This window comes from Pezoporus wallicus, unplaced genomic scaffold, assembly GCF_028554395.1.
Source record: "Pezoporus wallicus isolate ANWC-B61680 ecotype Strahan unplaced genomic scaffold, APGP_CSIRO_Pwel_v1 contig_8108, whole genome shotgun sequence".
NCBI lineage: Eukaryota > Metazoa > Chordata > Aves > Psittaciformes > Psittacidae > Pezoporus > Pezoporus wallicus.
The window spans coordinates 497114-508475 of NW_026638088.1; the positions used below are offsets into that span (position 1 = coordinate 497114).

The following is an 11362-nucleotide window of genomic DNA, read 5'->3' on the forward strand; positions in this document are numbered from 1 at the left end:
TATTGATATGCTAAAAAACCTGCTGTTATAAAGGGGGGCTTTTGGGTTCTTGGTTGGGTTTTTTTCTCTTTTACAAATGTGAACCATTAGTTGGAGTTTGCTCTAGCAGCATGTTGCTCATCTGGCACACGGCACTGGTGGTATGATACCACGCATCTTACAGTTGGGTGCAAACCACAACATTAAGAATTAGCACTTGAGCTGCTGTCATGTAGTTGCCCTTGGAAATCACTTTTTAGGGCAGTAACCATTGTTCCCTTATCACGTGTTATGGGATCAAGAGGGTTTATGCTACTTAGTTGTATGACAGGTCTTTCCTCTTGAAAAGCTAACATATTATGGAGGACTCGCATGCATGCTTGCTACAGAGAATGCTCAGTTTTCAATAGTTGGTTTTAAAATCTTAGAAGGAGGGGCCCATTTTTCCTCATTCTCCTGGAGATAGGTTAAATATTAATTCTTGGTGTTGCTGAAGGGCTGGGATTGGAAACTTAACTTACCAAAAGCAAAAACTGAAGCTCTCCTTAGCTCTAAGGTTCTAGCAGTGCTGTCAAAGCAGCGGGTAGGAGACTGTGAATGAAACAGCATGGCTGGAACATACATGTTCTTGGCTGAGAAGTGACACATGGATAACACATCATGAACAAATAATCCCGTGTTTTGCTTTTACATGCATTTTTTTAGTGGTGGGAGGTGAAGCTCTCACGTAACTAGGGTGTGGATAGGATATCAGGCGAAGTCAGGAGGCTGGGGAGGCAAGGGTTGACCATGCAGCCTGTCTACATTGGACAAGCAGATGTAGGACCATGGCCTGTAGAATATCAATGGGCAGTGGGGAAAGGGTCAAAGAATCATCACACTTCAATTTCTGGGTAAAACTTTGCTTGTCAAAATGGATCTTGCTGAAGAGAGGAACTTATTCTGGGGGTTGAATAGAGAAGATGGGAGATCAGAAGTGATGGGTTTGGAAGAGGAGCTGCCACAATAAATGAACGTGTTCAGTCTGGAGTTTTTCTAAAGGAGAATCATAGAATCATAGAATAGTTAGGGCTGGAAAGGACCTTAAGATCATCCAGTTCCAACCGCCCTGCCATGGGCAGGGACACCTCACACTAAACCATCTCACCCAAGGCTTCGTCCAACCTGGTCTTGAACACTGCCAGGGATGGAGCATTCACAACTTCCCTGGGCAACCCATTTCAGTGCCTCACCACCCTTACAGCAAAGAATTTCCTCCTTATATCCAATCTAAACTTCCCCTGTTTAAGTTTTAACCCATTACCCCTTGTCCTGTCACTACAGTCCCTAATGAAGGGTCCCTCTCCAGCATCCCTATAGGCCCCCTTCAGATACTGGAAGGCTGCTATGAGGTCTCCACGCAGCCTTCTCTTCTTCAGGCTGAACAGCCCCAGCTTTCTCAGCCTATCTTCATACGGGAGGTGCTCCAGTCCCCTGATCATCCTTGTGGCCTCCTCTGGGCTTGTTCCAAAAAAACACTCTGCAAAGCAGTTTCTTCAGCACGAGATGCAAAGCAGGTGAAGATCTGCTCCAGGGAAGCCATAGCAATGTGCTTGAGCACCTCTGTCCTTCCCAAGATATGCTGATGAACCTTTCACACTAACTCAAGTCACTGTGATTCACTTGTGTGCACAGGCTCTCCTCCCACCTTCATGAAAGCAGTCGGTCCTGAGGACTTCTACATCGTCACATATGAAACACACCAGCAGCAATTCAAGCACTGATTTGGGTATTTGGTCATGTTGGAAACCAGAAAAGGGTGAGATCTGGAGGGTCCTACATACTGTATAAGGCCTGCAGGTCAGGATTGACACTGGAGTGTAACTGGAGTCAGGCTTTGACCCTTAACTTGGAAATACAAAGCTAAATTTTCCCCTCCTTTTCCCCCTCCTGAATCCTCCCTGGTACCCTACATGGCTGTCCTGTATTATGATCCCTTTAAATAAGCAGCCTGTCATTAGCTTTTATCCCAGTGCTTGCTCAGCCGGACTAAAGTCTACGTCTCTTTGTTTTTAAGACTTGCATGGTGTGTAAGTGCCAGATGTTTCCCATCTCTTGGCTCTTGGTGAAATAAACACGAACTGCCATAACCTTCACCTTTCAACTCTTACATTACCTATTCCTAAAGTACAAAAAATGGATGTGTGTTTATGCAGCAAGGCTTTGAACTACCTTCCAGGTTTATGTCAAAAGTCCTATTCTCTAGGCAAAGATAACATACCAGAGCGGACTTCGGTGTTGCCATAAAATTCACCTTCTGCATTAACGAAGCAGTAGTCTTCATGGACACAAGTAGTCTGAGGGGGATTAGAGGACACATAAAACTGATCCAGCTTTCAGACTGAGTCACTCAGCTCCAGATTCAGCACTCCTAGAAAGCAGAGCTGCTCTGTGGGGGACAGTCCACTTACTTCACATAAAAGCAGTGTAAACATGCAGATAGTCCATAGGGATTTATCTGACGTGTCACAGCTTTCCACACAAACTGTGGAGTTTGTCCCTTTAATGTATTTCAGTTATCTTTAGAAGTTTCCCCTCCCTGCAGAGCAGGTTTGGAGGGGTTAATAAAGGAATTTTCAGCATTAATAACTGCTCATCTAAAATCATCCTGGAGTTATTTTTCTTCCTCCCTTTCTATTGCTTCTGATTTTGTAAAATCTTCCTTGGAGGCACCTTGGCTTTTGGTGGGGCATGGAAGGCTTCTTCAAGTTAATACTCATGTATCCTAAGGAAGAACATAGCCTTAGGAGGCTGGGACCAGCTGCCTGATGACACATACTCCAACCTTCCCCTGAACAGCTACCCAGCCTTAGGTGTCTCATAAGAAAGTCATACAGCAGCTTTTCCTTTTTAACTCAATTCCATAGTGTTACGCAATTAAATGAGGAACAAATGGTGTAATTAAGATTGCAAAAGCCTTTCAAGTGGAATTCCAAGTGAATTATGCAGATAGAACTTTAATTTGTGCTAATTCATGTCTTCCCAGAAAAATTAAGTTTTCCTTGGGGAATGGCATTTCTTTTTTGTCATAGTCTCAGCTGAAAGGTGCATTAGCAAGAGCAGAACAGTGAAATACTTCAGCCACTATTCACTCATGAGTACTGAAAAGAATGTATTTTCCCCACCGTAAACAGACCAATAATTACATCTCTTCCCATCAAAAAAGCTAAAAACCAGCTTCCCAGCAGACCTGGGGAATTCTTTCAAAGAGCAGTCATCACCAAACTGTCCTTTGTGTTTTGAAATCATCAGAATATTCCCCCTGAGTTTTGTTTTAATCCTCAAGCCAAACATTTGGAGACCATCTATTTCAAGGAGTGCAGGGTGACTCTACTATCCCTGGAGATAAAGAAACCATAGGAAGCCAGAGCCTGAAGGATGCCCGTCTCCAGGCACTGATGAGTCTCTACAGAGTTATAGAGCGCCTAGCCTCTTTTATGACCTCTCAGTGCATATTTCCTTAACCAAGTTGACTCAGGATGCTGGGGTCACCGAGATGAGAGTTATTTCAAAGGCTGGACCAAAGTTTATGTGTTGTGATCTTTAAATTCATACTGAACTACAGCCCTCAGTTACTGTTGTGTCTGAGGGGGAATAAGAATGGCACACAGTGAGACTAATGGATTTGGGGGTGTTTCCATAACTTTTTGCAGCACTAAGCTTACATTTGTGCACGCACTAACTCCCATTGCATATGCTCAGGCCATTCATTCATTCAAGTACTTAGTGAAGATGTACTGGAGTAAACTCAGAAGTTTCAGCTATGGCACACGCCCAGGTGCCTTCATCATTTCCTTATCCTTCATAAGTGTCTTCCTATCCATGTTCCAATCTAGCAACCTATATGTAGGTTTAGAAATGTTCATGCCCTTCCTGTCACCTTCCTTGTCACACCATTTTGTCCTACTACATTATCATTTAGCTGGAGCCCTTTGCCCAGGAGTCACAAAATCCAGTGTTTTAGTGAAACCAACAGTAATTTTGCTCATGTAAAATGATATTTAATTTCCCCCTTGGCATCTTCCTAGCATACTGCAAGAGCGATGTATGTTGAAACACATTCTGGTGGGTTTTTTCTGTTACCTGGAGGAAGTAAATCACAGTGTTACAGATGTTACCTCAGTCAGAAATAAAGCCATCACCTTTAGCACTGGTTTCAGTAAAAACACAAACACTTCTGCAGTCAAATGACAAAGTTTTACTGCTGGGGCTCTTTGAAACAACTAATAAATATTTGTTTGCCATTTTGCTCTGGGGCAACTGTCCACTTGCTAATTTACACATCGCCAAGAGGCCTGTGAACTCTTGCCTGTAGGTATTAAACCCTATCCATTACTGTGTCAAACTGCCTGGAGGTTGAGAGATGTTTGGAAAGGAGTAAGAGCAGCTCAGCCCACGACAGGTCATCCTGAAGCAGAGCTCAGGATCCCTCAAGAGCCTTATAGCTTCTGATGTGACTAAATTGCAGTGTTTCTGCCCTAAAGACTGTGTGTAGCGCTGCAGAGCGCTCTTCCATATCCATCACTGTCCTTTAGGGAGGGTGAAGCTGCCTAATGCTTGGCTTCCACATTTGTAGGCATTCTTCAGCTTTTCTTTTCCCTCCTCTCCTGCTGTCACATCCAGGCCAGCAGCAGTCACTGTCACTAATAGTAACTGTCTTAGCTAAGATCTGCACATACCCGAATTACCTCCCCAGCCAGATTTTAACAGTGTGGATCAAGTCACCAGACTCTTCTTCCAGCTCATAACCCTCAGCCTGGGAATCAGGTGCCTGCCTCTTCCCTGGGCTTATGTATAAATGCACATACATCTTAGGGTTTATGTGTTTGTGTTCTTTGAAAACCTCATCTGTTTCCCTAGAGATTTGGGCTTCATCAGTTCCTGTCTGTGGGTCCCTGGTTGATAGCCTGACTTCGAAAAGCCTGTGACTTAGCTGGCTGTAGTTGTTTATTTGTTTTCCTTCCTGTTTGGCTTGAAAAACCTGCTCTCTGCAATGTTTGCTATTAAAAACCTTAAGAGAAATGCTCTGGTGTAATTTGGTTTTGTTGTTAATTACAGCTCTCCCTTTTCTGCCTCTTTAGGTTGATTCTCTTTGCTTATGGCCTCACGACCCAGATTTCTCTATCGATTTAGCAGCTAAGCAAGCACAAGAGAGACCTAAGTCATAGAGGCTTTCTGCACATGAACGTGCACCCATGAGGGCACAAAAAAGAGGCAGACACATGAGTAGCACCCCCTGCCATCTGCCTTGGGCCAGATCTGCATGGGTTTTGCAGGTGGTCCTGGGTCACTCCAAGCTCTGAACTGAAGTTAACAAACATTTCTCCTGCTTTGGATGGGGACAGGAGGTGTGCCATGCTCACCATAGGAGGTATTTTGCTCTTCTTCATACAATGGATTTCCCAAGCCTGTGCCTGTTCTATGCTGGTTGGAGAGTGCACACCGGAGTGTTAAGCAGCTTAGAGCTGGTAATTTAACTGCCACTTGTTATTTCATTCTTCGTGTTAAGGCCACAAAACCTGGAGAACAGGCAGCATTTAGAAGATGCTATCAGTATTTAGGCAGCCCAAGTGCCCAGGTCTTAGCATAGCTGATCGAATTCAAAAGCTACTCTGGAAGTGAATAAAAATACAAGGAAACAGCAAATGGAAGCAGCAAGTGTGAAACACCTGCATAACGTGCCCGTGAGCTTGCTCTTCCTGATGTCTTAGATGAGAGGGGATGATTCTGTGGGAGGTGCATGGTAGAAAGGCCTCACCAGATCCCTTCACCTGAGGGACACTCTGAAGCCTCCTTCAGCTTTGCTAGCATCATGTTCAGTAATACCAATGGCAGTCATGGATACCTGTCCTTGGGGATGAGTGTTTGGCCATGAGCAGAGCTGGAGATAAACCTGGTTTAATAACATCCCAGCTTTCTCATAGACTACAGGACTCTGGCCTCTTCTTTCTGCCGAGACATTGCAGAGCATTCATGTGCAAGCACTGCAAAACACCTGAAAGGTGATGGTATTTACAGCTTCTCAGACTGCCCCCCTTGTGCTTACTGAATTATGAATGCACCTATAAGCTCAACAACATCTATTTTCCCAAAGGACAAAGTCAATTTGCACACGAGGGGGCTGTCTCCCAAGCACCAGCACTTCGCAAGCAAACCATCTCCACTCCACTGCTGCCCGACAACAACCCGTGAGCTACGGATTCAGCGAACACCAACACAAAGCTGACTGTACAGTAAAGAAACATTGGTTATGATTTTTTTCTTTTATAGCTCCCAACTACTGTAAACTGTGGAGGAACAGAGCTGCAAAGCTGGCCATTAAACTGTCTGCTCCTTCCTGTTTGAACAGGACCTCTCCAGGGTTTTAGCTGCCTCAACCACCATGGGTCAACATCCAGGAAGGAAGACGTTTCTAAGGAAACCACGGAGGCTTTCCACCAAGGTGGTTGCATGAAAGCCCTGAAACTGGTGAGAGTGACAAAAAGCAGTTCATTGGATAATGTAGAAAAAGGTACAAACTTATTGCGCGCAGACTGTTTTTATAATGAGGCCATTCAGGCATAAAAAATCACTTTAAATAGGTAGCTTGTTTCCACGTTGCAGAATTATTTTCGTCCTACTCTTTCAAGGAGGAGTTTATCTAGGCACGGGGGTGTATAAATAATAAATAGCCCTGGGGGCAAGGTGTTTTTACTTCCCCCCCCCTCCACTTCGTATCGTGTTGCAGTTGGGTTCAGGCTGGAAAATGAATTTTGTTTTCTGAAATATTATTTACTTTGAGCGCAGTCCTCTGCGAGAGGCCGTGAATTCTCCTCTGCAGTTGCAATGGCCCAAACCAGACAAGAGCTTTACAGTCCCCCATTTCCATTACCCGGCTTTTCTGTGGGTTGCAGGGTAGTTTGCTGGCAGGACAGGTACAGTCCCATTAAGTCAGGGACCCCCCCGAAAGCTCTGTGTGTGTATCCAGTGTTTGGACTTGCTGAACACCATTGGATACAAATGATCCAGGGATAACCTGATGAAGACCAGAGATGCAAGGTCAAAAGGAGGTGACAGCCACCATACTGGCCATACACTGATGTGAGACTCTCTGGACAGAAAACAGGTTCATTTCTTCTGTCTCCGGTGATGCTGAGCATCTCTGAATATATTTCTAACAGTAATCCCATCTGATTATCACAGCCATCAAGACAAGGAGGTCATACCAGCACCTGCTTCTCTTATCATGGGGGTGTCATCCTGCCCACTGGAAGCCTATGAGCTCTGCCCCCATGGCAGTATCAAGAGTACTGGAACGAGCCTGATATCAACACTTGCTTGGAGGAACCAATTTAAGGTCTGACCCACTAGACCTCCTGATGGATGGAGGTGGTGACCAGAAGCCCCGGAGAGGCCCCACACTTGATTTAGACCTAATGGGAGAGGAGGGAGGCCAATTTGGCACATTATTCATGGCTTTCCACAGTTCAACCACAAGGGCTCTTAGTTTCAATCTCAGTTGCTCTTAGCTAGCAATGCCATTTGTCATTTTCTCATGACACAAGCTTGTGTGTTGCTACCCCCCGCTTCAGTCCCTGTAGGAAGCCCTTGTTAGGTAGAGCAGAACTGGTCAAACAACAAATATTCAGGAGCCTAAGGGCATGAAAAAAGTGGAGATTCCCTTCTGTATTTTGGTTGTAGCCTCAGGCTTTCCCTATAGGCTTCATAGGAGAGAAAGGGAGTGGGGAAGATGCTTCTTCTCTCACTTGGCTTGATGCCTGTGCATCATCAGGGATGAATTGTAGTAGTGGAAAAGGCAAGAAGATGGGAGACTCAGGATTCAATGGGGAGATCCTAGAAGGATGAAGAATACTGCAGGTGGCTCATGGAGGGGGATGATGGGGACCTGCAGTAGGGAAGGGTTTGAAGCGAGCAACCTCCGTATCCAGGGACTGTATCAGAACTTTGAGCCGGGGAGGAAATAAACAGAAGAAGTTAAGGAAGGATCAGCCTGAAATGATCCAGACACACATTAAAGTCCCAGGTTGCAGGAGGGGGAGGGAGCGAAATTCCTGCTCTCCTCTAAGAGCGTGAGTGATTAGCTCTAAAAGCTATGTGCCAACGCTCCTGCGCGGCTGCCGCTGCTCAAGATAAAATAACAGGTCATCTGTTGGAGCAGGGGCTCTTCCAGACTGAAGTCTAATTTCTGTGCTCCGGGGGCTTAAGTGTTAGTTCAAAGGTCACCAGGCAACACCAGTCACCAAGCAAGGATGAAGCTCGTTTTCACTATAAACAGAGCCCACAGAGTGGGGCCCTGTGCCTACTCCATCCTATGCAGTTGGAATCTGCACAGTCTCAGCAGGGAAGGAGATGTTTGGAGATCAATAACCCAGATAGGTAGTGCCAGGGTAGATATTGGTTGTGTCACTGTGCTGAGATAGGGACTTGGCTGATGTAGCCAAAAAGCTTAAGTGTAGACGTGCAAAATAAACCTCAGCAGCTACGGATGAGCCTGAAGGAAGCCCCAAAACTCCATATTCCTTTATCCAGGAGTCATTTATTACTACATAAACAGCACCATGACCTGTGTGGTGGATACTTTTGTTCCAGCAAAAGATGCACAATGCTTGCAAATAAATGTATTTTTTACTAAGCTCTTCACTCACACACACACACACACAAAAAGGACTTTTTTTAAATGGAAGCATTCATATTTGTGGTTTGAAAGGAGCTTTCATTTCAGTTGCATGCCTCTGGTTTCTTATTACTGGAACAGCAATAGTTAATAGGGTTAAAAGGGTGAAACACAGCGGGGATAGCAGCACCTGAGGCATAGCAGACACCCAAGCCCTCCCTGGGTGCCCCTGTCCTTACTGCAAGGGGAACGCCATCAGCTGAACCTGGAAGTGGGCTGCCAGGGAGCTGAGCAATTGAAAGATCACACTTTTCTAGCCTAGAAAACAGATTTTCTTCTTTCCCCCCCAGAGAGCATGGAAAAACATAGTGCAAAACGCATATAAGGTAAAATGAGAACCCCTTTATCAGCCAGGTAAAGCTATAGGGAGAACCTCTCATCAATTCAACATAATGCTTGTATTTGAGGGCTATTAGATAAATGGCGCTAGGAACTTTGGGAGAATAAGTAGGACCCTTAGGAACCTGAGACCTGTTTTAGATGTTAGCCCACATTTCACCTGGGCCATGAACTTCCACCCTATCCTCTTCACTTACACACCACTCTTTCTTTCTTCTCTAACAAATCACTTACTTGCAATCCATGGTTACCCTTGGAAAAACCACTGCCCATCCCCAGAAAGAAAGAGCCCACAAAACCCAGGAATCACCTACGACCCAACTGCAGCACAAAGGCTCTCAGGGGCTTGTTGAGGTGCCCTGCAAAGCACTCAGGGTTTCTAAGTGTTTGCTCATTATAAGCAGGAGCAGCTTTTTTCCATTACAAAGTGATCTGTTTCACAGCTTTCAGCCAAAAGTGTCAAGCAATCAGGCAGCAGTTATGCCTTAAGAATTGCTAATATATTTCAGCACCTAATGAATCTATGCAAAAAAGGCAGGTAAAGGATAGAAACAGCCTACGGTTAACTCCTGCCCTCCTCTTGCAACGATTTTTATCCCCTGCCTCCCAGTCTTGTGTTTTTACTGAACGGCAATTAATTAAAAAGATCAAGATAGAAGAAAGATGGAAACCTTATTACTGGTGTTGTATTTCCATACTAGTTTTGCCCAGGGAAAAAGCTTCCCAGGAGATTAGCTAATAGTTAAGCTATTAAAGGTTTCTAAACTGGAAAGGTTATTTGCAAGGTCAGACAACTTTACTAAGCTGGTAGTTTCGAAATTATCCCGGGTTTCTCTACTAATTCATCGATCAAAATGACACATTTTAAATTATAGATGAAAATGGACCAGATTTAAGTTCCCGTCATGTAACCCCTGCATGAAAACTACACATTACAAGCCTCTAACCGTAGTAATTTTCAAGTGAGAATGAAACGTTTGTTCTTATTATTAAGTGCTGATTTACTACAAATTCACAAAGAGCTGAACCAGCCTTCACACTTAAAGCGTTGCAATCTAACCAGCTTCTCCCAGGTGCTTTGAGCAGTTAATGCATAATGACTCCTGCCATAGCATTAGCTATCTTTCCAATTTGCAGTCAAAGGTAGGGATGCACTTCAATCGGATGGGAAGCAAACACATAGGAAAGAGAGAGATAAAGGAAAACTGATCTCCTGTGCTCTGTCTCAATGCAATACTAAATCCCACCTGGACTCAAGCAGATCAGCTCTGTACAAGAGCCACATCCATTGGTGTCCCATGGGCCAGTGACTAAAGCCAAGGGTCTGCTGTTCTTCAGCTTTTGAAGTCCTCTATCTAAATCACCAAGCCTGATACCACCTGCAAAAGTGGTATCACTAGCTCCATCATTCAGGTGCTCATCAGCTTTGCAATTACTCTTAATTCTAGGGACACTACTGGGGATAATTCTGGATTGGGCACCGCAGAATTTGTATTTGAAATATCTTGTTCTGGAGAGGTTGAGCACTTCTTACATTTGAATTCAGGTGCAGAGAGGAATATTTGCTGCTTTTCATAAGAAGAAAGCGGGGCACGAAGTCAGGAGGAGTTAAAAGAATCTGCAAAGCATTATTAGGCAGACAGGTCCAGCCAGGATTGGATCACGCAGCAGAAATCCATGCTGTGTTTGAGATGAGGCCATAAACCATCAGTTTTGTTTACAGCTGAGGTTGTCAACTCTGTACTGAATGAAGCAAGAGGAGCCAGAGCCTTCATGAGCAGGGCAGAGCTGCTCATCCTGGTGCTGCTGCTCCAGGTTCTCCTCTACTTGGGCTGCTTCACAAGCTCCCTGTGCCACACAGGTTGTCCCACACCTCTGAGGTGTGGCAGATGCACACAACTCTGTTACTCTGCTGATGGACCGGTCTAGGAACGGCTCCAGAGATAGGGTCCCAGTTACAGTCTGTGATGCAGTAATAGTTGCTCCAGGGCTCCAGGCAGGGGTTTGCAGAGAAGCATGTGTTCAACCTTCTCCAGAAAGTAGGCTCTTCTAAGGAGTATCAGAATAGACACCAAAAATACAGATTGCTTTTGGGGGAAAAAAAAATCTTGAGCATCAATATCAGTCGTTTAGCGCAGAGCAGGGAGATGCCCCAACTTAAACAGAACAACTTGAGCCTTCCAGTAGGGAATGCTTGTGAGTCTCAGGCCGGCAGATCTTGAAGCTTTTGCATCCTGTGCACAACACTTGGAGCTCCCAAGAGCCGTGTCACCCCCGAAACCATGCTCCAAGGGCCCGTTACGTGCTGTCAGAAGTATGCGTGCTGTTTCA

General features: G+C 45.0%; 1 long non-coding RNA gene across 2 annotated transcripts; it reads right to left on the bottom strand.

The window, feature by feature from the left end:
- Positions 1-495: 495 nt before the first annotated feature.
- LOC130599093 (uncharacterized) lies at positions 496-10305 on the bottom strand. Of its 2 annotated transcripts, none has more exons than XR_008972153.1 (3): positions 10279-10305; positions 2273-2743; positions 496-611 (listed from the first exon to the last, which is right to left on the bottom strand). It is a non-coding gene; the product is annotated as an uncharacterized LOC130599093 (long non-coding RNA). The 2 variants fall into 2 exon arrangements; XR_008972154.1 differs by lacking the exon at positions 10279-10305 and adding an exon at positions 5777-5828.
- Between the last annotated feature and the right edge of the window lie 1057 nt (positions 10306-11362).